The sequence below is a fragment of the Delphinus delphis genome, chromosome 1 (assembly GCF_949987515.2).
Source record: "Delphinus delphis chromosome 1, mDelDel1.2, whole genome shotgun sequence".
Lineage (NCBI taxonomy): Eukaryota > Metazoa > Chordata > Mammalia > Artiodactyla > Delphinidae > Delphinus > Delphinus delphis.
Genome location: NC_082683.1, coordinates 163,827,333 through 163,844,537, shown reverse-complemented (window position 1 = coordinate 163,844,537; position 17,205 = coordinate 163,827,333). Strand labels below are relative to the sequence as shown.

At 37.4% G+C, this 17,205-nt stretch overlaps 1 protein-coding gene across 1 annotated transcript in view; it reads left to right on the top strand.

Annotated features, from left to right (window-relative positions):
• The window catches only part of DISP1 (dispatched RND transporter family member 1), a 206,091-nt gene that overhangs the window by 155,969 nt on the left and 32,917 nt on the right, over positions 1-17,205 (top strand). The gene's annotated exons all lie outside the window — the stretch shown is intronic.

The following is a 17,205-nucleotide window of genomic DNA, read 5'->3' as shown; positions in this document are numbered from 1 at the left end:
ATTATTAAACATGGGGGATAGATATATTTGTGGTGAGGCTGCCTAAACAGGAGTCTTATATTTGCTATTATTGATAGTGATCAACATTTACAAAACAGAAGTACAAAACCAGTTGCTTCCTTATGGGTGTACTCACAATTTCTATTCATGTGGTTTGGGTGACTGCGTAATATGTTGAGATCGTATGAAGGCAACAATTCCTTTTAGCAGATGAAACCTATAAATATGTAGCATAGGGCTTTAAAAAATATTTTTTGTAAAACGTTTTCAGATCTGGTAGATTGAAATGTACTAGAAAAATCTCTATCATTGCCAGTTCTCCTTCCCATTTCAGGCCATAGTTTCTCTGATATGTTCTTTCCAGCTATTTTTTTCTGTGGGTAAGTTAAATCACATGTACTGCAGGTGAGCGATGGTGATATATTTTTAAAAATACTGAATACTTGATAGAGACCAAGAATTATTTCACATTTTTTGATAATAAAAAGTCTAAAAAGAGCTAGAAGACAGCCTTCTCATTGAATATTAGGGTATAATTTATACACAGGGAAATGCACATATTTAAGTGTATAGTTTGATCAGTTTTGACAAATGTACACACTAGTATAATGCACACCTTGGTCAGATGTAGAACATTTCTGTCACCCCAGGAAGTTCCTTTATGCCACTTCTTAGTCATTCCTTCTCTCTTCACCAGAAGCTCTGTTCTGAGTTCTGTTACCATAAATTATTTTGTTTGCTCTGAAACTTCATATGAATGGAATCATACAGTAGATACTCTTTTGTGTCTGGCAATTTTGACTCATAACATTTTTGAGACTGTCTAATTGCTCTGTGTATTAGTTTCCCTTTTTATTGCTGAGTAGTAATCCATTGTATGCATATAGCATATTCACTTTTAATTAAACAGTGAGTACAGACTTCCAGTTCTAAAATAAATAAGTCATGAGGATGTAATATACAGCATGGTGACCATAGCTAATAATACCGTATTGTATAGCTGAAAGTTGCTAAGAGAGTAGATCTTAAAAGTTCTCCTCACAAGAAAAAAAAATTTTGTAAATGTGTGTGGTAGTGGATGTTAACGAGACTTATCATGGTGATCATTTTGCAATATATACAAATATCGAATCATTACGTTGTACACCTGAAACTAATGTAATGTTATACGGCAATTATATATCAAGTTTTTAAAAAGTCACATCCAGACAGGGATTAAGTAATAAATACTTTTCACCTTCATCAGATTTTAGATGCTGCTGAGATTATCTGGTTTCACTCTTTTGAAAAGAGAGGAAGAGAAAGATGGGGAAAATGACAAGGGGTGGGGGGCAGGGGGAGTCTTCTCGAGCGTGTTTCTACAGTTTCTGAATACATTTTTCCATATTAGATGTGAGAGTCTTTTAGTTTATAGAACTATAATAAAAACACTCACCAAAGCCATTTCTTAGAAGATTAGTCCTGACAGCATTGTGCTACATGGCCAGTTTTAGACTCTTTCCATTTTGAATGAAACAGTGTAAGTGGTTAGTTTTGTAATTATATGGTCATAAATATTGATGTTTCAGAATCATAAATTATATGGTTGCAGGATGTGAGATGAGAGAGAATTCTACATTTTGAAGCTGATCCCTCCTTTAAAAAACTTCACAAAGTAGTAAAACAACGGATAAAGTAACCAATTGTTTCAATATGATAGGCATTGTCAGTATTTTCAGGACTTTGGCTTGGCATTTCTGAATGACCTAATTTTAAAGGAATGAGTGTCCTATGTACATACAACTTTAAATAGAATGGCATTAAAAAACAAACTGATAAAAAGTGCCATATTTGTCCATCAGGAACAGTTGTAGAGGAAACTGGAATTTTATGTGAGAAATCTTTCATATTAGAATTTTATCTCAAGAATTTGAGCCTTTTGATCAACTGCAACAGACATAGAATCTTTTTAAAGATGCCTGCGAAGGAATGGTATGTGTCCAGTTGTGTATATTACATACTTTCATTTTATATTATATATTTTCATTTTACATATTGTAAAATGTGTGCTCCCAGAAACTCTTCCCTATCTGCTACATTTATGAATTTACATAATCAACAATATTTACTGAATATTTGTATGTGCCAGGCACCAAAGATGTAGTTCTAAATGAGATGAGACTTTATTTTTTCCTTCATAGAGCTATAAGCTAGTAGGAAGGGAGACAGAAAAGCAAACAGGCAGCTACAATATTGTGATAAGAGATACCAAGAAGGGACATACAGGGATGAAAATGAAAAACATTACAAATGGAGAGGAGGTTGTCTTGTAGACAGTGGGAATAGTTTGTGGAAAGATTTATAAGGTAGTGTGAGCACAGCTCCAGCATAGCTGAGTATGACTAGGCCCTGAAGGAACAAAGAGTAATAGCAAGGGGAGAGGTATATTGGGATTAAATCCTGAGGGGCATTGTGAATCACATTAGGAGATCTCAGGACTTTATCCTGAGGCCAGTGGAGAAGCAGTATAGATTTTTGTGTGTGCACGACTTTTTTATTATGAAAAAATACATAGAACATAAAATTTATCATTTGAACCATTTGTATGTGTACAATTCAGTAGCATTAAGTAATTCACATTGTTGTGCAACCATCACCACCCTTCTTTCTCCAGAACATTCTTCATCTTCCCAAACTGAAACTCCATACCCATTAAACAATAATTTCCCGTTCTTCCCTCCCCCAGCCCCTGTCAACCACCATTCTATTTTCTATCTCCATGAATTTGGCTATTCTAGGTACCTCATATAAATGGAATCATACAGTATTTATTCTTTTATGACTGTCTGATTTCACTTAGCATACTGTCTTCAAGGCTTATCCAAGTCATAGCATGTATCAAAATTTTCTTCTTAAAAAAAAAAATTTCTTCTTTTGTAAGGCTGAATAATATCCTATTGTATGTATATACCACATTATGTTTATCCATTTATCTGTCGATGGACACTTGGATTGCTCCACCTTTAGGCTATTGTGAATAATGTTGCTATGAACATGTGTATACAATATCTGTTGGAGTTCCTGCTTTCACTTCTTTTGGTTATATACCCAGAAGTGCAATTACTGGATCATATGGTAATCATATGTTTAACTTCTTGAGGAACCACCAGACTGTTTCCACAGCTGCTGTGCACATCCTTGCTGACGCTTGTTCTTTTCTGTTTTTTTTTTTAATTGTTTTATAATAGCCATCCTAATGGGTGTGGCATTACAGATTTTTAAGCAGAAAAGAAACACTATCAGATACACATTTTAGAGAGGTCCATAAACTGCATGGTGGAGAGTAGATTGAACTGGGTCAGGACTACTGTAGGGAGGAAGACCGTTGGAAGACTTGTTATAGTAATTCAGGTGAGAGCTGGTGGTGACTTGATCCAGGATTTAGAAGTAATTTCAGCTAGAGAGATTTATGAGGTAGAATCTACTAGGTCTGGTGAACAATTGGATATGGGGGAGGAAGGGAAGAAGAATCACAACTGATTTTCAGTTTCCTGAAACTGAAACTAGATGGGTAGATGGTAATGTTGATCACTAAAATGGAGAGGACAGGAGAAGAACTCCAAGCAAGCAGAGCTTTTGGGGATGGAGGGTGGGGCAGTAACAGTGGAAGAGTGTGATCCTTTGAGCTTTCTTGAAAGAATGAGGATGCTGAGTAATACGTAACAATTACATTGAGGGTAACAATACTGTTGGAAATTATCCTAGGATGAAAACTGCAGCTTTTAGGTTCAGCCCAGCATGTATTTATTTGCAGAATTGTGCTGTGGGCAAGGAACTAAGCCAGGTGCTGTGTCTGTCTTTCCCAAACCAGTAATATACCCACCGAAGCAAATGTGGACATAGATATAGCTACTGTGTAAGGGAGAGCAGGGCAGTTGGGGATAGGTTATGCGGGATGTCCTCGCTGAGAAATTCTGTAAATGAGGAAGCCATGTGATACTTTGCTGCCTTTTATTAGTTATTCTACCCAACACTTTTAGGAAACTTAGTACGAAGGTTCTAGAGGCTGATCTCTATCAGGAATGTGAACGCTCTAAATCTATTTTCCTTTTGTGATTTCTTGCATGTTGTTTTTTAAAAAATTGATAATCTCAAATACTTAATGAAGTATTATTCAATTAATGTTTAAGATGTATTCATGACTTGATAAAAGTATATTCACATCACTTAAAAAGTATCTTAAAGGTTGATGGCCTTGGAGTAAAATTGTGTACAGATGGAAGATCCTAGGCACTTTCAATTGTTATTGCTCTTTGCACCTACACCACAAATGCGCCCACCTGGTTGGTATTTTGTTTTATTTTATTTTATTTTTATTTATTTATTTTTTTGCGGTACGTGGGCCTCTCACTGTTGTGGCCTCTCCCATTGCGGAGCACAGGCTCTGGACGCGCAGGCTCAACGGCCATGGCTCATGGGCGCAGCCGCTCTGCGGCATGTGGGATCTTCCCGGACCGGGGCACGAACCCGTGTCCCCTGCATCGGCAGGCGGACTGTCAACCGCTGCGCCACCAGGGAAGCCCCTGTTTTATTTTTAAAGTTGTTATTTGTTTGTAAAGTCCTTAAACCATAGAGAATGTTTTAAAGAGTCAAATAGAAAATATAATTTTTTCCCAGGTCATTTGCCGCCTCCTTTCCATCATTCATATTCCCATTTCCCTTTTGCCCACCTCCTGTACTACACTAAGTTCTGTTTCATCCCTTCTTGACTCTTTAAACTGTAATAAATCTATCTAAAAGATTCATTATAATCAACCACTTGTATATGTCTTTTGCTTTTTAAAACTCTCTGTTAAGCTTCTGGTTGATTAAATTAAGACCATTGCAAGGATCACATTTAGAATATTCTCTTTTGATTCCATTTATCACCAAATATTAAGTAGTTCAAATAGATCTCATTTTAAAGCTTCTGGCTTTTTCATTTGTAGATTCCTAGCCTTATACCCATCACTCAGCTGTTAATTAATGTGACTAATTGAGAACACCAAGGAGTTAAAAATGGCAGAAAGTAGTCTCTCCCTACCATGAGACAGAGCCCATACCCGTAAGTCCTAAACATGGCTGATCATCAGGGTCACCAGGGGAGTTAAAGAATAAAATAAGTATGATAATAATAAAGAGAAGTTCCTTTTGCAATAGAAACAATAAAGCACTCAGGAGTTCAGAGGTGAGAAGGATCCCTGGAGGTTAGTAAGTTTAGGGGCAGGCTGAGTGAGAAGAGAGAATTTGAGTGACCCTTGAAGGATGACCAGGACATGATAAAGGGACTGCCTGCAGGACGCAGAACGTAGAAGGTGGGAGGAAGTTGGAAGGGGAAAGCGTACAAAAATAAAAGTCTACTTAAGGAAGTGTAAAGAGAAGAGGATGGCCAGAGTGAAGGGGTCATTTGGCTGGTCAGGAGAGACAGCTTTTCCTAATTTTACATCCTGAATACAGTCAAGTTATCTAAAAGGCTGAATGGTAATGATTTGCTCTTTATCCTACAGAGATCTGGAAAATGCTTCTCAGGAACCAGTCACATTCCATGTGTGCTGGTTGAAGCAAAGTTTTGAATGATTCATTTGGAAACCTTCTTACTGCCGTATTAAAGTGAAAGGGTAATGGTATTATGACACAATTAATAAGGAGTTCTGCATCCAAAAATAGCATACAAGATTTCTAATCCAAACTGTACTTACGTTTTAATTTGGTGTTGCAAAAAATGTTCTTGATTGTAATAGGGGACTCCATAAATGATACTTGGCAATGGCCATAGACTCATTATCATGGTAGGGAACCTGTGGTAGTTTTGGGTGCCTGCCAAATGCATTTTTATTTCTCTGAAGGTGATTTTGTAGACAGATGGTCACGTTGAATGTTCCCCATGGCACCCTGGAGGAATTAGAGCTATACTGAGTTAAGAAGGCTTGGCACAGAGGGGACCACGGAACTCTAGCATTAGCTCAGCCCCTGAAAGCTTAAGTAAACATGGTCCCTGCCTCCCCATACATTGTGACTATATAATTTTTGTAACCTATATTTCCTTTCTCCTCGGGTTCTTTACTAGTTTTCCAATTTCACACTCACTTTTCTCAGAGGTTTTCTTTTTGTTTCCCCTTAGGACACTAGTTACTTTCTATGAAGGGAACTCTTTTTCCTAAAAAGTAAGAAATGAGAATTCTTGTATTATGTTAAAAGAGAGAGAATCTACCACTTGAAATCTGCTTCTTCTGTATATGTTGTATCATAACGTCCAGGGGTAAATTATAGACCTGAGCATCATTTTCCAAAGGGTCTTACTTTGCTACACCTGGCCTGCAATGCTCCACCCTTCCCCCTTCCCTGAGCCCCGGCAGTTGTGTTATTTTAGTTAGTTAGGAAATTTGAACCAAAAATCACTCTGAACACTTCATCAGCAGTGTAGTGTGAACCTTGGCATTAACACCAATCCCAGAGTCTCTGATTTGCCCAAAACGCCAGACTCAACTCAAATGGCTCTTCTAAGATGTCGGAGCAAGGAACGGAGAAATTCAAGGTTGCTCACTTATTTAGCAAGAATTTAATGAATACTTAGTAAGTGTTAAGTGCTGGAGACAGAGGTAAAAACTGCAAACATGGTCCCCAATTTCAAAGATGTAGAGGTAATGTGGACAAGGTAAGATACTTAGATTTCAGCATGGGCTGACCTCAGATAGATAGCCTTCTTTTATCTACAAATATTGACTGCTGTATTCTCTGGAGCACAAAAGTTAAATATCAGAGCTTTTGCAGGAGCACAAGCCAAAAAGAAGAACCAGACTATGTATTGTTTTCTAAATTCATTTTCTCCACTTTTCCTCTCTTACCATTGGAAGGTTACTGATAGCTAAATAATCATTTGTCTTTATATACAATTGCCATAAATAGTAACCAGGACGGCTTGGCAGGTGTCTTTGGCAGGAAGGAATGGTTAAACCGCTTTCTTTAGACCTGTGATGTTCAGGAGGGTCCAATAAGATTAAAAATTCAGTTCTTCTGTCACGCTAGGCACATTTCAAGTGCTCAAAAGCCAGAGGTGACGAGTGGCTACCATGTTGGACAGCACAGATACAGAACGTTTCCATCATTGCAGAAACTTTCATTGGAGGACTATCTTTCTTGCCTCTGTTAAAGCAACTGAGATCCCTTTTTAACCTCTGTGGCAGCAAATGGAGCACGTATGATGTAGAGTAACAGCAGTATTTGGCAGTAAATACCCTTTTTGGTCAGCATAATTCTAATTAATTGGAGCATGATTGCTTGTATTTTGTTTGAAATATAACATTAAGAAATGACAACAGATAAAATCTCTTTTCTTCAAAAATCTGAAAGACCAAAGCCCCATATTATAAAAAATCGTAGCCAGTAGGCAATATCCTTCGACATCTTCTAGAAGCCACAGTTACATCTTACAAAAACTTCTGCAGATCAAGCCAAAGGTGAAAGTATCAATTTATTGAATTTTTAGTTGCCTGGGCTTTTTGTTTTTTGTGTTTGTTTTTGATTGAAGTATAGTTGATTTATGGCCTGAGCTTTTTGTAAGTAGATCTAAAGTACAAATGTCAAACCAAATTTTTTCTGAAAAGTAGATAAATAAGTACAGCTAGCGTCTAGAAGTAATTGCTTAGTGCTGTATTACAGCTCTCACTTTTCTTTCCTCAATCCTTCCTCCTTTCCTCACTACACAACATGAGGTGGGAAGAGCATGGGCTTTAGAAAGGAATCCCTGTGTTTGAATGAATCCTGGCTCTGCCATTGAATAGCTTGGTGATCTTGGGTAAATCTGTCTCTGTAAAAATGGAATAACAGTGGTTATTTTTTTCACATAGCATAGTGCCTAGAACCAAATTATTAGTCTCCTTTCTCTTCTCCTTCTACATTTGTTCCTTTCATTTTCTTCTCTTAAATTTTTGTTGTTGTTGTTGTTCTTTGCTGTGTGCACTTAATTCTGTTAGTATTGTGGCAGAAAGCAAGCTGTTACTGAATCCTGATTTAAATGAATACACGATGTATTGCTTTTCATTCTGATTTATAAATTGCGTACTTTTTACCCCATCGACCTACAGGAAAGAGCAAGTGGGAAAGATGGTCACTAATTTGCCTTCTAGAAGAGGAAAAGGGGGGTTGTTGAGAATAAATGGGCCTCTACAGTCCCAAAGACTCAGAGCCTTTATCCTTTATACTAATTGTAACATCTGATTATGACAGTTAACTTTAGAAGTCCGGTAAGGTTTAATCTTGATTTCACTGAAACCAAGGTGTATTTTTACATTCCTTAAAGTAGTCAAAATTAACTTTTTTAAAACAGGATAATGTTTGTAAAATTTAAAATGTTCCAAGCTTGCTTGCCAAAGTCAGTCAGTTTGGCAGTCAGATTGAGTGAAGGCCTATTTTATTAGTGGGACTTCTTTTAGAGACTTCTTTATACTATAAATGAATTTTAGAGTGTGCTATGCCTCATGGAATGCATTGCACAGTCTGTAATACATTTCAGACTATGAGCCTTGGTCATCTCTTTCTTTAATAATAAATGTCAGGAAACAATACCCTCTTTATTTCTTGAAATTAATATAACATTTTGGAATGAAGCAAATATATTCTTTAATTACCCCCTTTCTGTAGTACTCCTACTTGTTTAGCAGGTTCTAGAGAGTAAAGAAAAAAAAAGAGGAATGGTTCAAATTTTTCTTTTCGGTTAAAAAGGTAAAATATTTAGCAAACAGTAAAACATAAAAGACATTGTTATGGGTCAGACACATCTCTGACTCCAGGAAAAAAACCTACTGCATCTTCTTTCCAAACTTAAGTGGATTGTTAGGTGTAATTTAAAAGACTTTATAGAACTTAACATTTATAGGAGAATTTTCATTGCTATACTATGTTGTGTTCTTTTCAGCAAAATTGATTCTACAAAATTATGTCTTTTTGAAAAAAACCACACAAACCAGAGAGTCAACTACTTGGTATTTTGGAGTTTAGTGCCTGGGGCATAACTGGAACTCAAATATTTGTTGAATGAATGATTATCACTCCTCTTCCCCAATTCTCAGGACATCTTTTTTTACATGAAAAATTGACAAAGTTTAAATTTTTTAAAAAACCTCACAAAGTCAGATTGGTCCCTGCCATCAAGCCATTTATTGTCTAATAGGAGAGAGATGATTGGGGCAAAAATAACCACAGTCTCTGAGAACCAAAATCAGAGTTTAGAGGGTTATGTGAGTCCCAAAGAGGGAGATGGAGTCATAGGATAGCTTAGAGAAAGCGCCATGGGAGATGAAATGGGTCTTTCAAAAACAGACAGGAGACCAACTGCCTGAAGTATGGGAAAGGAGGCCAGCAGCACATGGGCGTGGGAGCAAGTGTGAGGCAGCCTGGCGGGCAGTGTCCTTTGTCTGGAGAAGAGCTCAGAGGAGGTGGCCCAGGGCATGGTGCCTATTGGGTTCATCTCATTCGACCTTTGGAGAACAATATGCTATAGTTAGTCAAAGAAGACTGCTCCCCCAAAACAGTGGATTCCAAATGTTGTGGAATCATCATAAAAAGCACTTATTAAGTGTCTAAGTACTTTATATGCAAATTACATAGTTCTAATACCTTTGATTCATTGATATTTCCCAAGGCTCGTTTGTTGAACCATTTCTTTTGTACTGCTTTTTGTGTATCTCCAGGGCCTACGAAGGTGCCTGGCATTTAGTAAACACTCAGAAATTGTTGAATGAAATGAATAAATAATTGAACATCAGTCAAGTCATTTTTATGCAGAACTCAATTTTGTGTTGTCTTGATAGTGAAAATCAGGCACATTGGTCTTCTGGAGTAAGATATTTCCCAAACAATGGGAGAAGGTTTAAAAGGCTTTGTTCCCTTAAAAACCCTGTTTTATTAATTGTTGTTTGAGTCTGTTTGCAGGGATACCTCCTCCTGTCCTTTAAATTCCCCCCCCACCAATGCCTTGGTTTTTAACTTTAAAAAAATATTACAGCCTCATTCATGAAGACGTAAGAAAGGAAAGGTAAAGCCCCTGTTCACTCCCGCAGCTCCTAAGCTACTTTCATAAATGATTCTGGAGCCCTTTTGAGGAAGACAGAGAGGAGCCAGGAGACTCTGTGCACTGGGGGGAGTCAGCCCAGAATAACCTTTCTGTTTGCTCAGCTCTGGCCATCTCTAGGATATTTGCAAATCTAGTATAAGAGATTTTATAAGCAGTCAGCAGATTATAGAACTGGTGGATGAAACATAAATTCCTAAATAAGAGTTGGGGTTTTTCTTTGTCCATATGTATTTTATGACTTAGAATAAAACGAGAGGGTCCAGGGCCAGATTTGATGCCATATTCTATATGAATTTGCTGAGTTGTTGGTTTAGGTAAATTAATTACTTCTCCCCATTTGAATGGTACAGGGAGGGCTCTGATAGTTATCAAATAGCTTGAGATTCAAGCATGATGATTTCTACAGGAATGTGAGCAGTTTACTCTTTCTAAACACTATTTTGTGTGTCTAGTAAGAAACAACGATGGACAGTTAATACATTCATTCCTTCAGACCCTCTTTGTGCATCTGTGGTCACTTGGGCCTGCCCACCTCCCCCTTCCTAAAACACTGCTTTCATTATGTCACTCCTCTGCTCAGAAATCTTCCATGGTTTCCCCAAACTCCTTGACCTGACAGTGAAGGTCCCTTTAAAGGGATGGAGTGTGTTTTGTGGGGGAAGGAAAGGTAGTTCAGGGAGGAGGAATCTTCTAGCCCTGGTGAGGAACGAGGTGACAGATATCAGTGAATAAGATTACTGTATCAGACTTTTTCCCCCTACACTTTAGAAGTTTAAATAGAAATCTGATTAATGATTGTATCTTCGTTTCCACTTATATATAATCGAGAACTAGACTTAGATACTTTTTTTGGTCCTGGCCAACACTAAATATTCTGGGTCTTTGTTTTCTAGGTATTATTCTGAAACTTTGTTTTTTAGCTGTCAGCCATTGACCTACCTTATTGGCTACCAGAAACTAAAACTACTTCATTGTAAAGCAATCGCCAGGAGAGATTTATTTAAATGTATTATTTGATTGTTAAAAGGTCTCAATCTAATGCAGAATTAAACCCTACATTGAGCTCCAAATTGTATTAATTTTTTTTAACCTCCTTACCCCTGACCTCCATCTCCCAAAGCTTAAAATTCTAAGTGAGCAGCATTAGTATCTGGTGAGTATTTTGGCTTGAGGATTTTAAACTTCATTCCAGCATTCATTCCAGCCTCTTAAGTTAGTTAAGTTTAATAAGATTTTTCTGGCTTTCTTATGAGCTTTCCTTGGATCTCCCATTAGTGATGATTATTCACATCTTATTAAGAAAAGTATATATTACACTCTCATTTAGCATGTTTTCTGTGGGGCTCACAGCAACAGTCTGGCATGAAAAAGTTTGAGTTTAAGGGCAAGTGCTTTATAATTTAGTATAACTTTAAAATGTAACACATGGGGCTGTTTGGCTTATAACCTCCAGCTTAACTATGCAAATTTAACTCCATGGGCTGAGGAAGAATGGTTTCTTTCAAGCAAACCTACTTTTCAGTCATTTAAAAATATTTTTAATTAACCAGTTGTCCTTTTCAGAATGCTAATTGCTTTAAACTGTTTCTTTTAAAAAAAAAAGAAAAAGTCATTCTTAGATTCCTCTTTTGGGGTGTGCATTGCACAGGACCAGAACCATGTGAAATTCTGACCTCCGGTACGGCTCCTTCCTCCTCCCCCTTATAAGTGGCAGAGGCAAAATGTATTTGAATATGAATTTCCCATGCCTTGCTTCCCTCACCGTTTAGTGAACAGCAGAATAGCTGCCCTTTGACTACTGATCTGCTAGGCCTGGAACTCTATCTTCTTAAGAAGAAATAATTATTTAATTATATAAGAGGAAATTACACCCCTCCCTGTTCTCACCCAATTTTGTATAACACAGTTCTTTTCTTGTTTACTGCAATAACTAGAGGAAAAAAATAACATAATTTCTGGCTTGCTTCTTAGGGCCAGGCTCTACTAATAAGAGAATAATTTCTTATTAACTTAAATTGGAACTCAAGCTGTTACATGAAAGCCTGATTTGTTCCAGCTTTACAGAGTTTTGAGTCTGAGTGGGACAGACAGGGAATATTGTACATTATGCACAAAGCATATTTTTCTTGTGGAACATCACACAGAAATGCCTTCATGGGTTACCAGGCTCTGTCACTAATTGATGTAACGTTTAGTAGATCCAATGAGTGTGCAGTTGTGCCTTTCAGCATTCCCATTGGATAGATGTCCTTAAATGTCAGGTATTTTTCTTTTGCCAGCAAGTTTGGTGAAATTGGCATGGGGATTTATAAATATGTGAAAAATGCACATTTTTATCATTCTTCACAGCAGTCTTTTATCACATCTCTGCAGTATTAATGTCTCCAGGGGGAAAACTGTAAATTATATAACAGAGAAATTGGAGGTGAGTTTTTCTTAGCTAATCAGTAGCCACTGGTTGCTTAAGCAATAAAGTAGACCGAAATGAAAGACAGCAAAGGAAATTCAGCAGTAGGATTGCGCATAACCCACGGACATTTCAGCAGTTTTCTGCCTTAGACTGACATATTCCTGTCAGTTATAAAGAGAACATAAATTTTTATATTTAATGTGTAGACATTAATTATTGAAGGTAGGAATGGTCATAATCAGGGGTCTAGATATACCTTGAGAGGTAAATTCAACATGGGTTTAAATATGATTTTAGTATCACATAGTTTAGAAATTAAGTATTTTATTTTTCTTTAGTTAAAAGAACTAATCTCAGATAGTCTGTTTAAAAGTCATGATTTAAACGAAAAACAGTTCATCACTGTGAATTAAGTCTATAAAATTTAAACTTCGAGTACACTTAAATGGAACATTATATGTTTTCCACTGATGAAATCTTCATCAAGATTTCAAAATGGGAAGAGATGAGGAACATTTTGAAGAGGTATATCTCCTCTTTCACCCACAGATATAGGCTTTGCATGGAAATATAATCACCTATAAAGCATTTCTATGTTAATAATGTACTTGACTATATCTGGTCATGTAAGCAATTAAGAATATTTAGTTCTCCATCAACACTGCAATTTGGATCATATTTAAATTATTTCTTATTCTGCTATCACATGAGTATCTCTTTTGTGTAATTTTATAACAAAATAACCTTTCTAAGAATTTTAATAGTAAGTTTTATCATTATTACAAATATTCTAAAATATTCCAAAATAATGAATGATAGTCTCTGAGTATAAAGAATTTTTCTGGAGGGTGGGAGGGAGGGAGACGCAAGAGGGAAGAGATATGGGATCATATGTATATGTATAACTGATTCACTTTGTTATAAAGCAGAAACTAACACACCATTGTAAAGCAATTATACCCCAATAAAGATGTTAAAAAAAAAACAAAACAACAACAGAAAAGAATTTTTCAAGATTGTTAAGTAGGACTTGGTCGTGCATTGTACCTGTATTTGGTGAAGAAAATGGACTTTAATGGCATAAGGTCTCAAGTTTATAATAAGAGTATTAATGATTTTATTGAACCCTTACTATATACCAGACATTGTACTATATTTTACATGCACTCTCTGATTTAATCCTGAAAACAGCCCAAGGAATTCAGAGCTATTACTGTCATTTCCATTTTATAGATGAAGAAACTATGGTTTGGAAAAATTAAATAGTGTTTAAAAGATTAATTAAATGGCTAATAATAACCAGTAGAGCCTGGAATTGAGTCTTGGTCTGTCTGATTGTGAAGCCTTTCCTCTTAGTCACATCTCTGTGCTGCTCAAACGTAAGAGAATGAATTTTTTTTTTTTTTTTGCTAAATTTTTTTAGTTTTAGCAGTAGTTCAAGAAACAATTACTGAGTGCTAGCTATTTAGTAAGCACTTGTGCATATTCATTCTTGAAACCGCAGAGCTGCGATCCCACTGATCACAGATCACACTCATCACAGATCACACAAATAATCATGAGAAGCACAGATAACTTGCCCCAGGCTGCCCAAGTCCTTTTTAGATCACGGAAAGGGTATATTCACAGCGCTTCCTTGCACAGATCCCAAGGAAGAATCCTGCCTGATTTCTCCCATCTGTTTGTACCATGTCCCTAGTGTACTTAAACACTAGTGGGAGGACACACACAAGTAGGTTCTTGGACATGCTAGTAGTAAGAAATAGATTTTCCACATTTTAGATGTAACATTTCCTTTGTGTCTAAACTGAATTCTCTATCTAAATGTCATACTCCATGCTGTCATCTTCAGGGTTTTGGGTGCCTTTGCTCCAGCTCCAAGACTACCAAACAGTGCTCGCTGTGAGAAGACGGAAACTGTAGACCTTTCTTATTATGACTTCATGCAGCCTGGCATAGCTCAGTCCTCACTGCTAACTCCTAAATGTACTTCCTCCAGCAGCTTTTTCCACGTAAGCCTCTGTCTCTAGTTTACTCAAAGCACAGTTTACTCTCTCAATCCCTGAACCATGGGCAGCATCACCTCCTACTATATTATGAAAACAGCTGAAACTTTGGTGGAGTGTAGCATAGAGGTTAAGAGGGTGGGCTGTGCAGTAGATTGCCTGGGTTTGAATCCTGCCTCTAACACTAACTGTGTGAGCTTGGGCAACTTATTTAACCTCTCTGTGCTTCAGTTCCTTGTCCATAAAATCTATACCTACTGCATAGGATTGTTTTAAGAATTAAAAAATAGTTTAGGGCTTCCCTGGTGGCGCAGTGGTTGAGAGTCCGCCTGCCGATGCGGGGGACGCGGGTTCGTGCGCCGGTCCGGGAAGATCCCACCTGCCACCGAGCGTCTGGGCCCGTGAGCCATGGCCACTGAGCCTGCGCGTCCGGAGCCGGTGCTCCGCAACGGGAGAGGCTGCAGCAGTGAGAGGCCCGCGTACCGCAAAAAAAAAAAAAAAAAAAAAAAAGTTTAATATATTGTCAAGTGTTTAGGACAGTGTTTGGCACATAGTGAAATTCTTAAATGTTGACTATTATTATTTTTAATATATCAGTACACTTAATGCTTTTACTTTGTATGACCTCTTTCCTTTTTAATGACTTGCAGTCTTTTACCATCACTCCTTTCCTGGCGATACTGGGGTCAGTGACCTCTTTGAGAAGCTCATCTCATTTGTTCTCCTTAGTTCGAGAGCATGTAATTCCCATTTACCATCTCTTCATAAGCTGTCTTCTTTTTTGCATTTCATGACTCCATGCTTTTCATCACCCTATGCCTTTCCTTCTTATCCTATGTGCTGTGACCATTTCTGCCTTCTCTCACCGTTGATGGAGTCTCCTTTTCCGCCCTTCACATGACTGTCATTTCCATAATACCTTGCTTATTGTTTATTTCTTAACCCTTCTCAACTGTTAAAAGTTTCAGATCCCCATTTCCTGTCTGTAGTTCTCATGGTGATGGAATCCCTATAATTCACAATAGGCTGTAGGACATCTTTATTTAAATATCCTGCCAAACAAAGTATCAGAGGAAGAGCACTTTGTAATCCTTCAACTGAAGCACTTGTACCCTAAGTAAGCATAGCCACGTACTGTAACTAGATATTGTTGACCCAGGAAAGACCTTGAACTTTGGAAGAAACTAAAATTTAAGGAAGCAGAACAATATGGATTTTAAAACATAATCTGTTCAAAAATAACATAATGACAGACAACAATACCAGGACTGGTTTTACTGTAGATCAACAAAGTTCTGTTGCTCATCAAAGGCCTTTTATAGGTAATCTAAGATCTCTACCTTATAAGTCATTTGGACAGGTATTTCTAAAACTTCAAGAGAAAAGATCAATTAAGACTCACTAGGAGTTACCAATTTAAAATGTTACTGGGGGACTTCCTGTTTATCTTATGTCCCTAAACTTCAGCTAACCTGAATTTTAGCTATCTAAGGTACTTAAACTTTTATCTTTGGCTGTCTTAAAAAGGGTGATCCTTTAGGCAAAACTAATCTATGGTGATAGAAGCCTGAATATTGGTTACTTCTGATTATGTTTATTGATTAGAAGGGGCACGTGCGAGCCTTTGGGGCTTCTGGGAAATGTTCTATATCTTGATCTGAGTGGTGGTTACATGGATGTAAAACCCATCAAGCTGAACACTTAAACTTTGTGCCTCTTATTGAAGAGTTGGTGAAATAGGAATGGTTTAAAAGAATGACGTAAGGGATTTAAGGATCTCTCCCCTTTAATTCTAAAATATCCTTTCACCTTCTTGGCCAGTCTGTATACACTTGGAAGGCAGGGATAATGTTCTCTTAATTTTTATATTCCTGATTGTACAGTGGGAGGGAGACTGGAGGCAGGAGGAAGGCTTAAGGGCTGGCATACTCACCTCCTCCCAGGAGAATTTCTTAGTAAACCAAGTTCCACTCTGAGCTACCACCTTGCTGTTTAAATATGTATATATATTTTTTTCCTTGATTTGAAGATAGCAAACTTAAGCTACATTTTTTAAAATAAATTTATTTAGTTTATTTATTTATTTGGGGCTGCATCAGGCCTTCGTTGCTGCGCACGGGCTTTCTCTAGTTGCAGCGAGCAGGGGCTACTCTTCATTGCAGTGCGTGGGCTTCTCATTGCGGTGGCTTCTCGTTGCGGAGCACGGGCTCTAGGTGCGCGGGCTTCAGTAGTTGTGGCACGCGGGCTCAGTAGTTGTGGCTCACGGGCTCTAGAGCACAGGCTCAGTAGTTGTGGCGCACAGGCTTAGTTGCTCCTCGGCATGTGGGATCTTCCCGGACCAGGGCTCGAACCCATGTCCCCTGAATTGGCAGTCAGATTCTTAACCACTGCGCCACCAGGGAAGCCCCTAAGTTACATCTTTTGAGCTTTTATTTTATTTTTAAATTTTTATTTTATATTGGAGTGAAATTAATTAACAATGTTATATTAGTTTCAGGTGTACAGCAAAGTGATTGAGTTATACATATACATGTATCTATTCTTTTTAAAATTCTTTTCCTATTTAAGTTTTTACAGAATATTGAGCAGAGTTACTTGTGCCATACAGTAGGTCCTTGTTGGTTATCTATTTTGCATATATGAGCTGCATTTTTATTTCGGAATCTGAAAAGTAGAGTATTCGGTGACATAATCACATT